The sequence below is a fragment of the Pinus tabuliformis genome, chromosome 1_1 (genome assembly GCF_031772625.1).
Source record: "Pinus tabuliformis cultivar Carrire ecotype Pingquan chromosome 1_1, CPIR1, whole genome shotgun sequence".
Lineage (NCBI taxonomy): Eukaryota > Viridiplantae > Streptophyta > Pinopsida > Pinales > Pinaceae > Pinus > Pinus tabuliformis.
Window position 1 is genome coordinate 890292397 of NC_142297.1, and position 18293 is coordinate 890310689.

An 18293-nucleotide genomic window follows, 5' to 3' on the forward strand; every position below is an offset into this window, starting at 1 on the left:
TGATCTCATTTCGTGTCTTATGGTCTCAAGGGGCTTAAATGATGTAGTAATACCATTCTTCTTGAGGACCTTAAAAATATTTTCAATACTACCATGAATTTAGAGGAGGAATGCTCTCATATTAGGGGATAGAGGAGGGGAATCTCGAGAAGGAGGGCCCTTTTGGGTTCTTAGTGGAAAGGAAAATTACGAAGAATGGTTTTGAAAAGTAAAATATACTTTTATTTTTAGTTATATATGGGAAGGTTTTTGTGAAAGTAAGGATGATAGTGAACCAGAACATCATACATATGATAAGCAACTTGCAGTTTAGAATAGTAAAGATAAAAGGGCATATGCTTTGATTTATGCTTTTGTAACATAATAGGTAAGTTGGCATGTTCTTTTTAGAACCACTGCATTTGAAGCATTAAATAAATTAAAATATATTTGTGACTCCCATGTAGAGATGGAGTAATATAAGTATTGATGAAATTATTTAACTTGTAATTGGAAGATAATGATCCAATAAACTTAGCCTCAAAAATTAAATCCTTTAATCATGATATTAATTCCACTAGTGTTAAAGTTGATCTGAAACTCACTACATTCATTAAAGCCTTATACGCTACCTATTCACACTAATTGGAGACTCTTCAATATAGTGAACAAATGAAAGCTATGACATTTGATAAACTTGTAGAGAAAATTGTAGAGAGAGAGAAATCCATTGGGAAGAAGTGGCCCTAGGTAATATTCCAACCATTGCTTTCTATGGCATGGATTCAGCCATGAAGCGTGTGGATATTAGGATATCTGCCAACAAGAAGGGAAAACCAAGCATTGGATGCCTGTTTTGGATGCTTGCAAGAATGGTTCTCCAAATGCGACGAACCATCCTTCCTGGTCATAAATGGGACATGGTTGATTTGTTCTTTTACAAAGAGGCCAACGAAACTAAGGAGCACAGAGAAGAAGAATCCCCTGGCACTGAATATACTACTAACTATATAGCACCTTCTCTCGCTCTTCTAGGAGATCAGTGGGGTGCTGATATTCCAGATGCACAATGGGGGTTCACTGAACCTAGTGCAATCCATGTTGTGCCTTCATTGGCCATGTCTGACTGGCCTAGTGCTGCAACTCCAATCGCTGTTGATGGAAGGGACTCAACACCTGCTCCATTTCCACCAGTGGCAAGGTGGGATGATTCATTGACGCCTAGTATTCCTGCTTCCTTAGTATCAATCGTGTTGTTGAGATGAGTTTGTGATCCTCATATTTTTTCTGTTCAAAAGAGGTTCATCCTTCAAAATGATGTATGGAAAAAGATACTATATTAATGTCCTTGTGAAATTGATGTTCACAAATCACATGTATTAATTTATCATATGATGTATCTGAGAATTTTTTCAAAAAACGTTGGAGATTTTGAAGCTCGCCAAGTGTGGCCGGGGGAAATCAACACCATATGTCCAGAGGCTTGTGTCTTCTTTAAAGAAAACCAAGGGCTGCGTTTAAATATTTCTTCAAGGTTTTCTCCGCTCGTTGCCATCACTGGAGCTGACTCTGTATGTCTCTGCTTCAAAGGTATTTTGCAAGGGAAATCATAGATGTAGGTTCTTAGGCAGGTTACTCCCTACTCTGCCTCTCAAGAATGGGAAGGTGGTGGATTTTGGGCGTGGGAATGCCAAGAAGAAGAAAAGTCATCTGAGATTGAAAGTCGAACCAGAGGATTTTTGCATCTATACTCCTTAGCATAATGATCGAGTTTTGCCTATTAATAGTGGCAGCATTTGGTCATGGGAGTCAATGTTTCACGATCTGAAGCCCAGTTAAGGGTTCATAGTTTTTTCTTGATAGTTAATGGCAGGCTATTGTTATTAGGATTCTTGTCTTGTTCCTTTTCTGTATTTTTTGCAGAGGCATTAAGAGCAGAGTACTATTGTGGAATGAACTCTTATATTGTATTTTGAACTGGTTTTGGATTGGATTTAGTATGTAATGTTGTATTATGAATATTTTGAAGTAGAAGGTCATGTGGAGTTAGAATTTCTCCACAAATGACATGTAAGTCATGAATATCACAAACATGAAAGAGAGCAACGTATGTTTGGTAGACAATGGGTAGCTTAGAAAAATAGAGACAAGTTTGTATCTCCACAGGGTGTGGGTGTACTTGTAGATTATAGAAATTTGATGGGCAACACATCAGTTTAGTTGAAGAGTGTTTCATTGTATGCGAAAGGTTGTACCAGACTTAATTGTATTGTATATGTTTAATAATGAAAAAATAAAATTCATGAGGGGTATCGTTTTCACCACATATCTCTCAATTTAATATTTCAAGGTATTGCCATTTAATTCTGTTATGAACTCGTTGCAGTGGGAGATATTTTTATAAGAAAAATTATAGACTCGCTGTTATATGTCACCTGTTATCCATCACCCCATTTTTCATGCTCTGATGATAATCAAATCATATTTGAACGTCGTGACATGGCTTCTGTTATCTGAAGCAAAGGCCATCAATCTATATACCTGCAATCGTGCTCTTCTTGTTGGGAGGTAGCCAATGCAGCTCTTCTGAAGCATCGCTCAGCAGGTACTCCGAATATTTCCTTGCGTAGAACCAGAAGGAGAGACGAGAAGGCCAGCCACCATTACAGACCCCACGAATGCCACCCTTGGGAGAATTCGAAGGAGAAAAGGTATCCACCTGCCAAGCTCTTCTCCACACATTATTGTAACGGTATTGTAAGTATTGATAGCATAGCAGGAACCCATAAGGTGGTTACAGAATCTCGGGGATTTTAGTGATTGCAACTTATGTTTTTACATGTTAATGCCCTTATTAGTAATGTAGGTAGAATCCAAAGCAAAGAAGCGTGGAGGAGGCAGGAAGGGAGCCGACCCCAGAAGAAGTCAGTTTCTGAATCTTTGAAGGAAAGTGTTCAATTTCCAGTGAGAATATTGTGGCAGGTATCAGTCGAGATCTCAGGAGGACACCTCGTAGAAAAAAATGAGATGGATGGGTGGCTTTTTGAGCTTTTGGAGTTCCTTTATACTGAGAGATTGAAATTAGAAGATTATTTTATTTCCTCCATTTGTATCTTTCCTTCATTTCTTTAATACATAGTAATTAACTTATTATGTCACATCTCACTGTTTGCTGAGTACTAACCTACATTGCTAAGACTTTACACCATATGGACCAACTAATTGCTTCAAGATTACTATAGAGACTTCTCTACTAATTGCTTCAAGATTTACTGTACAGACTTCTATATTGTTTAAATGCAATGTAGCATGAAAATCCTCAATAAATTATGATTTTATTTTTTATTATCAAATTTGACATTTTCAACTAGAGACATTCTTAGAAGTTAAATTAAATTAAATCATAGAATTCTAGCATAGTAAGAAGCATGTTCCTTTACCAGTTTTCGGGGGCTCTCATTTAGTAAACAACAATCTCTTGTTCGGTTCTTATTTATTTAGTTTAGGTGATTTTTAAACAAAAATAATTATATTACAGTTTTAATAGTATCATCTTTATATTAAAATAAATATTTCACACTTTTAACATTTATTTAAGATAACAAATTTACCATCTTTACATTTACGTGGGACAATTTAGATTGAACACTAATGAACTCAGAAAAATAGGATGAAAATTATTCCCATATTTGTGATCTTATTCTAAGTACATTACTATGAAAGTTAATTCGTACTTTCCTAATATATTAGGGTCCTAATATAAAATGAGAACTTACGAGTCCTTCTTAACTCCGAGACTTATCATATTAAAAATTGTGAGGATGGGAGGTACTCTTGAAATTCTTAAGACTTTGGTTGGCATAAATAGTACCGGAATTTACCTATATTTCAATACTATAAGGATAGCGGTGTTTTTTATTGGTTTTGGAGTGTCAAATAAATCAATTTAATGTGGAGTGTTGACCATGATGAGAAGGATAACGTCAAAGGTTTAATGGAAACTGATTGTTTATTTAAATCTAAAGGATATGTGGGTTTGCAATATCTACATAAATTTAAAAAATTAAAAATAACCACCAAATTTGATATATGTTTAAAAATTAAATGTAATTTAAAAATATATATTTAATAAGACACATATTTGTAATAATTAATACTGGAATATATATATATATATATATATATATATATATATATATATATATATATATATACACACGCTATAACTACATAATTAAAATAACTGAAAAATTAAAACATATTTGTAATAATTAATACTTATATATATCTATATCTATATATATATATATGCTATAACTATATAATTAAAGTAACTGGAAAATTAAAATAACTACCTAAATTATAACTATTAAAATTAATTAAAATTTGAAAAACCTCTTAAATTAATAATAAAAATAAAATAACCATTTAAATTACTAGAAATATTAAATAATTTAAAAATTAAAAATAACCACACCACAGGCAAAAAAATATATAGTTTATAACTTCAAAATTATATTAACTACAACCTATATATATCTCGAAATTAAGAATTAGATTGATATACATTTATAATACTTAATTAAATATGATAAATAATATTAAAATAAAGGTTTAATATTAAGATTTTTAGGTTTTTATTTGTTATAGTTTTTTAATATTGAGTGTAGAATATACGATTTTATATTAACGTTTTTAATATTATATTATATTTCACTTTTAATACTGGGATTTATATTATTAAAATTATAATATAGATTTTTTAATATATATATTTTAATATTGTAAAATCTTTAATATTTAATAGATTATTGATATTCAATCATGACATATGAGATTATTATTGTATTAAAGTATATATAATATTATTTACACAATAATATAATATTAACAATATTGTTATAAGATTTAAATAATATTAATAAAAATTTAATATAAAATTAATAACTTATTAATAATATATTAATATATATATTTATAAATGTTTTAATAATAAATTAATTTATATTAATACATGTGAATTATGCTTGACTATTGGTGACATAGTTAACAATAGTAACATGGGCATCATAATCTACAAATGTTAAGATGACTATCATGGTGAACCATACTTACCATAAGGATAATGGTCAATGTCTATAATGAACTATATTGAACCATTGTGGATGGTCATAGTTGAAAATGGAGGCGTATAGTGCATGGTCAAGGTTAACCATAGTCAAGCCATGGTTATCCATAAATAATCACCATTGCAATTTATTCGAGGTTGCATTGTTACATTGCAGAACTGGAGTGTAATATTAGGTTTATAGTATTAGGGATTTCTAATATTGTGTTTTTAATATTATAGTTTAAAATTTGGTTTATAATTTATAATATTAGGGTTTAATATCAAAGTTTATAATATTAATCTTAGAGTTTATAATATTAATCTTAGAGTTTAATATTAACCATATGGGCTATAATATTAATCAACCTAACAATCATCATTGTCATACTGTTTATAATCCCTAGGGTCTATAATATTAATTTTAGAGCTTATATTGCTAAGGTTTAATATTAATAATAGGGTTTATAATATTAGTCCCCAAGGTTTAATATCAATCCCTTCAGTTTAATATTAGTAATCCCTTAGGTTCATAATACTAATCCCTTAGTTTTATTAATATTTTTCATTTATAATATTAATCCCTTGAATTTATAATAATAATATTAATCCCTTAATTTTATAATATTAGCCATAGGCTTTTAATATTAATCAATATAAAAATCATTTTCGCAATATTTATAATCCTTTATGTTTATAATATTAATCTTAGGGTTTATATTCCTATGGTTTAATATGAATCATAACGTTTATAATATTGATCTTAGGGTTTAATATTAATCCCTTGGGTTTATAATATTAGTATTAGAGTTTATAATCACACGGTTTATAATCCCTTGATTTTATAATGTTAATCCCATGGATTTATAATATCAATAATCTCTTATGTTTATTAATAAATTTAGGTTATAATATTTCTAATCCCTTGAGTTTATAATATTAATCCTAGGGTTTACTATTAGTCCTACGGTTCATAATCCCTTGGGATTATAATACAAATCTTAGGGCTTAATGTTAATATCTAAGGTTTATAATTCCAATGGATTAATATATAAACCCAAGGAATTAATATTATAAACCCAAGGGTTAAATGTGGTTGACTTTGTTATGGTTTATAGTATATATACTTTAACACATGTTAACTATGGTTGACTATTGTTGACATGGTTAGCCATAGTCGACATGGACATCATCATGAACAATAGTCAATATGATTAACATGGCAAACTATGCTTAACTTATGAAACATGGTCTATCTATACGTGACCTATAATGAAGCATAATCAATGGTCGTGGTTGAACATGGAGGCTTATAGTTGATGGATAGGGTTAATAATATTAATCTTTGGGTTTATAAAATTAATTGTATGGTTTATAATCATAGGGCTAAATATATTAAACTTAGGGTTTATAATCTTAGGGCTTATAATAATAATCTAGTGTTTATTATATTTGGTTTTATAATGTTAGGGCTTTGAATTAGGGTTTAATATTGTGACATTGGAATGGTACAAAAATGTATCCAACATCACATTGAGAGAAACATTGCTAAATGTGATAATCAACCTAACAGTCATTGCAGAATGTTGGATTACCTTGCAATTTATTTAATGTTGAATTGTGACATTACAAAATTGGGGTTTATAATCCCAAGGGATTAATATTATAAACACAATGGATTAATAAACACAAGTGACTAATATTATAAACCCAAGGGACAAATGTAGTTGAATTTGTTAGGCTTTATAATATTTATACGTTAACACATGCTAAATATTGTTGACTATGCTTGACATGGTCAAATATAGTTAACATGTGCATCATAGTGAACAATAGTCACTATGACTAGCATGTTGAACCATACTTGTCGTGTGAATAATAGTTTATCTATAGGTCACCTATAGTGAACCATAGTAGATGGTCATGATTGGCCATGGAGGCTTATAATGGATGGATAGGGTTAAGAATATTAATCCTAGGGTTTAATAGATTAACCTTAGGGATTATAATAATAATATAGTGTTTATTATATTAGGATTTATAATGTTAGGGTTTAATATTGTGACATTAGAATCGTACAAGAATCTATCGAGTGCCACATTACGACAAACATGATCTCAATGTGATAATCAATCTAATAATCATTGTTAGAATGCTACATTACCTTGCAATTTATTCATGTCACACTATGACATTACGAAATTGGGGTTTAATATTAGGGTTTATTATATTTGGTTTCATAATGTTAGCCTTTTATAGTATGGTTTTTAATAATAGTCCCTAGGGTTTAATATTAGTCCCTTGGGTTTAATATTAATAATACCTTGGGTTTATTAATCCTTTGGGTTTAAAATATGAATCCCATGGTTTTATTAATTCGTTTCATTTATAATATTAATACTTTGCATTTCTAATATTGATATTAATCCCTTAGTTTTATAATATTAATTAGAGGGCTTATAATATTGATGCGAGGGTTTAATATTAATCCCTTCGGTTTATTAATCATTGGGGTTTAAAATGTTATTAATCCCTTGCATTTGTAATATTAATAATTCCTTGGGTTTGTAATACTAATCCCTGATATGTATAATAATATATTAGTGTTTATAATATTAGTCTTAGGACTTATAATATTAATCCCTAAGGTTTATAAGCTCAAGGGATTAATAGTGTAAACCCAATGGGTTAATAAATCTATAGAATTAATATTATAAAACCAAGGGATAAGTGTGGTTTAATTTGTTACAGTTTATAATATTTATACATTAACACATGTTAACAATGTTTGACTAGCATTTACATTGTCAACTATAGTAAACATGGGCACCATAGTTAATAATAGTTAACATGACTCTCATGGTAAACCATATTATCTAGTGTCACATTACGACAAACATTGTCTCAATGTAATAATGAATCTAACAATCATTGTCTGAGTGTTACATTACCTTGAAATTTGTTCAACGTCGCAATGTGACATTACAAAATCGCAGTTTAATATTAGGGTTTATAATATTCGATATAAATTATTAGGGTTTAATATTGGGCTATAATTTATAATAGTGAGGTTTAATATTACTCTTTATAATATTAATCTTAGGGTCTTTTATATTGTGTTTTATAATGTTAGGCTTTTATACTAGGGTTTATAATATTAGTCCTGAGGATTTAATATTAATCCCTTCCATTTAATATTAATAATGCCTTGGTTTTATAATGTTAATCCCTAATTTGTGTAAAAATATATTAGCATTTATAATATTAATCTTAGTGTTGATATATTTACCTTAAGTTTAATAATATTTATCCTAAGGTTTACTATTAGTCCTATGATTTATAATCCCGGGGCCTATGATGTTAAACCTAGGGTTTAATATTAATCCTCAAGGTTTATAATCCCAATGGATTAATATTATAGACTCAAGGGATAATTATGGTTGACTTTTTTAGGGTTTATAACATTTATACATTAAGGCATGTTGACTATAGTTGACTATTGTTGACATAGTCAACTATAGTGAACATGGCATCATAGAAAACAATAGTCAACACGACTATCATCAAGAACCATACTTACCTCATGTATCATGGTCTATTTATATGTGACCTATAGTGAACCATGGTGGATGGCCTTAGTTAACCATGGAAGTTTGGATTGGATGGATAGGGTTAATAATATTAAGCATGTGGTTTATAATATTAATCTTAGGTTTTAATATATTAAACTGAGGATTTATAATAATAATATAGGGTTTATTATATTTGTTTTTATAAAGTTAGGGTTTTTTATTACGGTTTAATATTGTGACATTTGAATGGCACAAAAATCTATCCAATGCTGGATTCCCACAAACATTGTCTCATTCCAACAATCAATATGAAAATCATTGTGAGAATGTTACATTACCTTGCAATTTATTCAATGTCGTATTGCCATATTACAAAATTGAGTTTTAATATTAAAATTAAAATTTGCGACATTACAAAATTGGGGTTTATAATCCGAAGGGATTAATATTATAAACCCAAGGGATAAGTGTTGGTGACTTTGTTAGAATTTATAATATTTATACATTAGCACATGCTAACTATGGTTGACTATTGTTGACATGATCAACTATAGTCAACATGGACATCATAGTGAACAATAGTCAATATTACTATCATGGTGAACCATGTTTATTGTGAGAATCACAGTCTATCTATTTGTGATACTGAACCATAGTGGATGGTCGTGGTTGACGATGGAGGCTTATACTGGATGGACAAGGTTAAGAATATTGATCTTGGGGTTTATAATATTAATCATAGGGTTTATAATCCTAGGGTATAATATATTAAACTAATGGATTATAATATTAGGTTTTATATTAATAATATAGGATTTATTATACTGGGTTTTATAATGTTAGGGTTTAATGTTATGACACCGGACTGGTACACAAAATATATCTAATGTTGCATTGTGACAAACATTGTCTTAATGCGATAATCAATATGACAATCATTATTATAATGTTACATTACCTTGCAATTTATTCAACATCACATTATTACATTATAAAATTGATGTTTAATATTAAAATTTAAATTGAAACGTTGCAACATTACAAAGTTTTGGTTTATAATCCCAAGTGACTAATATTATAAACCCATTGGATTAATAAACCCAATAGATTAATATTATAAACTCAAGTGATAAATTTCGTTGACTTTTTTAGGGTGTATAATATTTATACACTAACATAAGATAACTATGGTTGACTATTGTTGACATGATCATCTATAGTTGACATGGGCATCATAGTGAACAATAATCAATATGATTATCATGGTGAACCATACTTACCTCATGAATCATCATCTATCTATAGGTGAACTATAATGAACCATAGCAGATGGATATGGTTGCCATGGAGGCCTATAGTTTATGGATAGGATTAATAATATTACTCATGGGCTTTATACTCCTAGGGTTTAATATATAAAACTTAGGGTTTATAATCTTAGGTTTTATAATGATCTAGGGTTTATTGTATTAGGATTTATTATGATATGGTTTTATATTAGGATTTAATATTGTGACATTCGAATGGTACAAAAATTGATCCAACATCACCTTACAACAAAACTTGTCTCAATGAGATAATCAATCTCACAATCATTATCAGAATGTTACATTACCTTGCAATTTATTCAACGTCACGTTGCTACATTACAAAATTATGGTTTAATATTTGGGTTTATAATATTGAGTTTATTATATTATGGTTTAATATATTTGGTTTTATAATGTTATTCTTTGATATTAGGGCTTAATAATGTGACATTGGAATGGTATAAAAATATTTCCAATGTCACATTGTGACAAATATTATCTCAATACAAAAATCAATATGATAATTAGTGTTTCAATATTATGTTAGATTGCAAGTTATTCAATGTTGCATTATTACATTACAAAATTGGTGCTTAATACTAGGTTTATAGTATTAGGGATTCTATATTTGGTTTTTAATATCATGATTTAGCATTCGGTTTACAATTTATAATATTGTGGTTTTTATGAGGGTTTATAATATTAATTTTAGATTTTATAATATTAATAATAGGGTTTAATATCATTTGTAGGGTTTATAATATTAATCAATCTAACAATCATTGTCACAATGTTTATAATCCCTTCAGTTTATAACATTAATCCTTTGGATTTATTAATCCATTCTATTTATAATATTAATCACTTGCATTTATAATATTAATATTAATCCCTTTGTTTTATAATATTAATAACAGGGTTTATAATATTAATATTAATCCATTTGTTTTATAATATTAATAAAAGGGTTTATAATATTAATCAATCTAACAATCGTTGTCAAAATGTTTATAGTTCCTTGGGTTTACAATATTAATATTAGGTATGATATATTAATCTTAGAGTTTATAATATTAATCCTAGGGTTTACTATTAGTCCTACCATTTATAATCCCAAGGAATTAATATTATAGACCCAACATTTTAATATTATAAAACCAAGGTATAAATGTGGTTGACTATGTTAGGATTTATATTATTTATACATTAACAGATGTTGACTATGATTGATTATTGTTGACATTGTCAACTATAGTTAACATGGCCATCATAGTCAACATAGTCAACATGATTATCATGGTGAACCATAATTAAGCCCTGAATCATGGTCAATCTATAGGCGACATATAGTGAACCATAATGGATGGTCGTCGTTGACCATGGAGGCTTAGAATGGATGGATGGGGTTAAGAATATTAATCTTGGGGTTTATAATCTTAATCCTAGGTTTTAATATATTAAACTTAGGGCTTATAATAATAATGAAGGGTTGATTATATTATTTTTTATAATGTTAGGGTTTTGTATTATGGTCTAATATTGTGACATTGGAATGGTACACAAATATATCCAGCATCTCATTGTGACAAGCATTGTATCAATGTGACAATCAATCTGAAAATCGTTGTCAGAATGTTACATTGCCTTGCAATTTATTCCACATCGCATTGTGACATTACAAAAATGACCTTTAATATTAGAGTTTATAATATTCAGTTTATGCTACAAGGGTTTAATATTGGGTTTATAATTTATAATATTGAGATTTAATATTACGGTTTAAAATATTAATATGAGGGTTTATTATATTGGATTTTAGTACTTTAGTATTTTATATTAGGGTTTAATAATGTGGCATTAGAATGGTAGAAAAATTATCCAATGCCACATTGTGACAAACATTATCTCAATACAAGAATCAATATGATAATCATTATTGCAATGTTATATTACATTCTAATTTATTCAATGTCACATTATTACATTGCTAAATTTGTGTTTAATATTAGGTTTATAGTATTATGGCTTTCATATATTGGGCTTTTAATATCACAATTTAACATTGGATTTATAATTTATAATATTAAGGCTTAATATTAGGGTTTATAATATTACTTAATCTAACAATCATTGTTGCAATGTTTATAATACGTTGGGTTTATAATAATAATCTTAGAATTTATATTCTTAGGGTTTAATATTTAGCCTAGGGTATATAATATTGATCCTAGGGTTTAATATTAATCCATTGGCTTTATTAATCTCTTTTTTTTTAATATCAATCCCTTCATTTTATAATATTAATCATAAGGTTTATAATATTAATGAGTATAACAACCATTATCACAACGTTTATAATCCCTTGGGTTTATAATATTAATCTTAGGGTTTATTGTCCTATGGTTTAATATTAATCCTAGGGTTTATAATATTAATCATAAGGTTTTGTTTTAATCCCTTGTGTTTATAATATTAATATTAGGATTTATAATCATAAGGTTTATAATAACTTGGTTTTATAATGTTAAGCCCATGGGTTTATAATATCAATAATACCTTGTGTTTATAATATTATTAATCCCCTCAGTTTATAATATTAATAATCTCTTTGGCTTATAATATTAACCCTAGGGCTTAATATTAATAATGAAGGTATATAATCCCACAAGATTAATATTACATACCGGAGGGATAAATGTGGTTCACTATATTAGGGTTTATATTATTTATACATTAACACATGTTGACTATGGTTGTTTATTGTTGACATGGTCAATTATATTCAACATGGCATCATAGTCAACAATAGTCTACATGACTATCATGATGAACCATACTTACCTCATGAATCATGGTCTATCTATAGGTAACCTATAGTGAACCATAGTCTATGGCCTTGGTTTACCATGGAGGCTTTGATTGGATGGATAGGGTTAATAGTATTAAGTTTGGTGTTTATAATATTTATTCTAGGGTATAATCTATTAAAATTAGGGTTTATAAATCTTAGGGCTTATAATAATAATCAAGTGTTTATTATATTAGGTTTGATAATATTAGGGTTTAATATTGTGACATTGGAAAGGTACAAAAATCTATCTAATGTCGCATTACAATAAACATTGTCTCAATACGACAATCAATTTGACACTCATTGTCACAATGTTACATTTCCTTGCAATTTATTCAATGTTGCATTGTGACATTACAAAATTGGGTTTTAGTAGTAGGGTTTATAATATTTGGGTTATACTATTAGGTTTTAATATTCAGTTTATAATTTATAATAATTAACATTAATATTAGGCTTTATAATATTAATCTTAGATTTTATTATATTGGGTTTTATAATGTTTGGATTTTATATTATGGTTTATGGTAGCAAAATTTATCCAATGTCGCATTGTGACAAACATTGTCTAAATAGGAAAATAAATATTATAATTATTGTTGCAATGTTACATTACATTGTAATTTATTCAATTTCGCATTGTTACACTGAAAAACTAGGGTTTAATACTAGGTTTTTCATATTAAATCTTTTAAATATTGTGTTTTTAATCTCATGATTTAACATTCGGTTTATAATTTATAATAGCATGGGTTAATATAAGGGTCTATAATACTAATCTTAGAGTTTATAATATTAATATTAATGTTTATATTCTTACGATTTAATATTAACCCTAGTATTTAAATTATTAATCACTTGGGTTTATGATATCAATCACCCCTTGCGTTTATAATATTAATATTGGGGTTTATAATCCCTTGGGTTTATAATATTAATCCTAAGGTTTAATATTATTCAACTGGGTTTATAATATAAATATATTAGGTTTATAGTATTAATAATTGTTTAGGTGTATTAATCCTTTTATTTTATAATATTATTAATCTACTGTATTTATAATATTAATCCATAGGATCTATAATATTAGTAATCCCTTGGGTTTAAAATATTAATTTCTAATATGTATAATAATATATTAGGGTTTATATTATTAGTCTTATGTATGATAAATTAATCTCACGGATTATAATATTAATCTTAGGCTTTGAATTAATAGGATTTAATATCAATACTAGGGTTTTGAATAGTAATCCATGGGGTTTAGTATTAGGTTCATAGTATTAGGGTTTTTTAATATCAGGTTTATAATATTAATCCTTGGGTTCAATATTAATCATAGAGTTTGTAATATTAATCAATCTAACCATCATTGTCACAATGTTTATAACCCATTGGGTTTATAAAATTAATTTATGGTTTATATTCCCATAGTTTAATATTAATCATAGGGTTTATAATATTGATCCTAGGATTTAATATGAATACCTTGGGTTTACAATATTAATCCATTGGACTTATAATACTAGTCCTAGGGTTTATAATTCCTTCAGCTTATGATATTAATATCTCGGCTTTATAATACCAAAAATCCCTTAAATTTATAATATTATTAATGCATTCAGTTTATAATATTAATCGCTTGAGTTTATAATATTAATCCCTCATATATATAATAATATATTAGGGTTTATAACAGTAATATTAGGTTTGATATACTAATATTAGGGCTTATGGTATTAATCCTATGGTTTATATTCCTAGGGTTTAATATTAATACTAGGGTTTATAACATTAATCCTAGGGTTTAGTATTAATCCCTTGGATTTATAATATTAATAATCCCTTGGGTTTAAATAGAGGAAGGGTATCAATAATTAATATTAATCTCATGGTTTTATAATATTAATAATCCAATGGGCTTGTTAATCTCCTTGGTTTATAATATCACTAATCCCTTGAGTTTATGATATCATGGATAATATAAATAATATTATCATATTATTATAATAAAATAATAATTTTAAAATTTGTTATTTTAATTATTATAATTTTTTTTTGTAAGTAAGCACCCACGAGGGATTTGAACCAGTGACCTATCGCAAGGAGTGCCTTAACAATGCACCCATTCACCATCAATCCAAAGCCTCATGGGCTATTTTAATTATTATAATTATTATCACAACTATAACAAAAAAAATTATTATAATATAGTAATTATTTTTTAATATTATAATTGAAATTATATATTTATTACTATCAATATTAATATTAATATTACATACATACCATTGATTCTCATCTGTTTATCAACCTCATTTATTGATATGCTTGTGTATATACTTATGAGTGTATATCAACCAAATTTATAACAAAAAAATATTATAATATAGTAATTATTTTTTAATATTATTATTGAAATTATATATTTATTATTATCAATATTAATATTAATATTAAATCCATATCATTGATTCCTATCTGTCTATCAATCTCATTTATTGATATGCTTGTGTATACACTTATGAGTGTATATCAACCACATTTATTAACGTGGTTGAGCTAGTAATAATAATAATAAGTGCATTACTTAGTATAACAATTAATGTTTATTCATGTGGATAAGTGTGGTCTATATTAAAAATGAGGTTAGAGAATTTTGATTTTTAATTAAATAAAGATTTAAGATTTGTTGTCGCATAAATATTCTTTACCTTACACATCATCTAATAAAATTTAAAAATATTTTTTCAGTACTCAATACACTATGGAATTTTAAAATATAATTAAAACCATTATAAAACACTTCACTATAAAATTTTAAAATATAATTAAAACCATTATAAAACACTTCACTATCTCTTGCATTCATTTCATTCCCATCCATAAGATCTATTCGTTTCATTCCACTCTGTCCATTTATCCCTTTCATTCTCCATCTTCCAGTTTTTTATCCCTTTCATTCTCCATCTTCCAGTTTTCTATTTCATTTGTAAAAGATTTGAAAGAAAAAAAAATTAAGAATATTTGTTGCATGCCATCAATCTTATCTATCCTATTGAGTGTTTTGCTGAAAGTTATTGTCATGTCACAATCCAAGACATTCTTTACACTTACCAAAAATGGTTTGGTTAGAAGTGCAACAACCACTCGCTGACATTATTCCTGTGTTTCAAAATTGTTGAGTTTCATCTAAGTCTCATCACTCATGAAGTTTGAACACAATGCCACTCATACTCGTGATTTATAGCACTTATAATGTCTACTGTAAGGGAAAATTTCCGTTATTATGAGTATAGTTGTAAACTAATACAATATGGTGTTGAGGGTTTATAAAACACTTTAAAGTGCGGAAACTTAGAATAGTTATTCTTTATTAGTTATTTGGTTAAAATTGGGTAATTTACAAAATTTAAATTGACGATGAAATTTTTTTTTTTCCTCAAAGAAAATATTTTGTATTATTAAATTTGAAAATATAATTTCATTATTTACCTCTTAAAGAAAATATATTGTATTATTAAATTTGAAAATATAATTTCATTATTTAAAATATAATTAAAGATATTATGGGTTCATATAATGTAAAATATCATTTAAAATCACTTATTTTTATATTATTACTTAAGGAATTTTTTGCCCATAATATTAATTGTTTTTTGTTTTTCGAGATTCTAGTTTTATGGGGTTTATTAAAAAACAATGCATAGTGTTAGTTTCAGACAATAGTAAGCCATCTACAATCTTAAAGATCTAGAGTTATATGTAGGTTGCATTGTAAGTTAAATATAAAAGTAATATAAGATCTAGAGCTATATGTAGGATGCATTTTAAGTTAAATATAAAAGTAAATATTATAAGAAAATATATGTTTTTTTTAACTAGATCCTTCATAAACATGACAAAATTTGGTAGTTTTATTAATTACAATATTTTCTGTGCGTAATTTTGAGATGCATATTATGTAGATTATTAATTACAGTCTTGTTTGAGCTTAGACGTATGCTTAGACATATTAATAACATTCAGATACTAATTATGTATAGTAGGTTTTGGTATTTGAACTGAACAAAAGATTTTGTCTTTCTCTTTTTCTGAATATTGGTGCATTTGTTTATAATATTAAGATTTAGTATTAGGTTTAAAATATCAAGATTTATGGTGATCATAATATTAAGATTTAGTATTAGGTTTAAAATATCAAGATTTATGGTGATCTAATGTTTTCTTAAGACATACTCTGTGATGTGAAGTTACTAGTTCAATTCCCCACCTTAATTGAAGTGATATATTTGACATGATGAAAATGTAATCTTGCCAATATTAAAATTATTAATATCAAATAATTTTAATAATATTTAGTTTCTAATAATTAATAATATAATTATTAATAAAAATTAGTAAAGTATATATTTATTTATATATATTAATTACATTTACTAATATAATTATGCTAATAATATATAAAATTTCTCAATACATGACATTTAATCACAACGTAACTATTTATCACGTATGTTTGTCAGAATTTATAATAATTATAAAAAACGCCATCAATTACAATAATCGTTATATTTATCCATTACAATAATCATTGTAAGAAACATATGTCAGTCAGTTATAACGACCGACCATTTTGTGAAAGCATGAAGATTATAATAACAATGATGAGCACAATGATTAAGTTTGAAACTCTGCGGGACACCCAAAAATTCCCAAAAAGAGTCCCCACCCAAAATTCCATTTTTTTTATCTCTTTTCTAAACGTTGTTAATTAAAAACAGAAATGTCAAAAAATACTGCAATAAAAACTATTAATTATAAATTTAAGCAATTAATTATAAATTTTAAATATTAATATCACTGGTCAAAATCAAAATTAGGGGTAATTCATAATTCTGGAAAATAATGAATAAAAAAAAAAGGAATTTGAAATTCCAAGCATCATCGGAAAATGTTTGACCGGCCATGAACATATATCTGAAAATTCGATGATATTAATGTGGCGGAATTTTGTGTTGCCCCGGCCTAATGTGATTAAGACAAAATCAAGATTTTATAAAAATATTCAGTAAATGTCTTTATACAACGAAAAAATCGACTAACATGTCGGTGGGACGTGGACTTCCCTAACATGTCACTTGCCCTAGAGGGAATAAAGTCATGATGAAAGAACTGCATAATTGATTTTTTACTATAAACCGAAAACGACATCCTCCTACTTCATTAGATAAGACGAATTTAGACCAGGTAAATATTTATGACTTATCTCCATTTGAAAATATATATATAACAAATAAATAATAATAATTTGAATTTATTGTTCATATTTTGTTCATAGGATGAGAAATAAAGAATTTTTTTTGGTTGAAGGTCGATTTGAAATTATAATTAAAAATAAAAATTTGAAACAATTATTATGGATTTGAAAATGTTTTAAATTAATTGATTTTTAAATATAGAATCAGGAAAAA

At 27.1% G+C, this 18293-nt stretch overlaps 1 pseudogene; it reads left to right on the forward strand.

The window, feature by feature from the left end:
- The first annotated feature begins 448 nt into the window (after positions 1–448).
- Positions 449–1244, forward strand: LOC149217248 (small ribosomal subunit protein uS2 pseudogene; annotated as a pseudogene).
- Positions 1245–18293: the final 17049 nt, after the last annotated feature.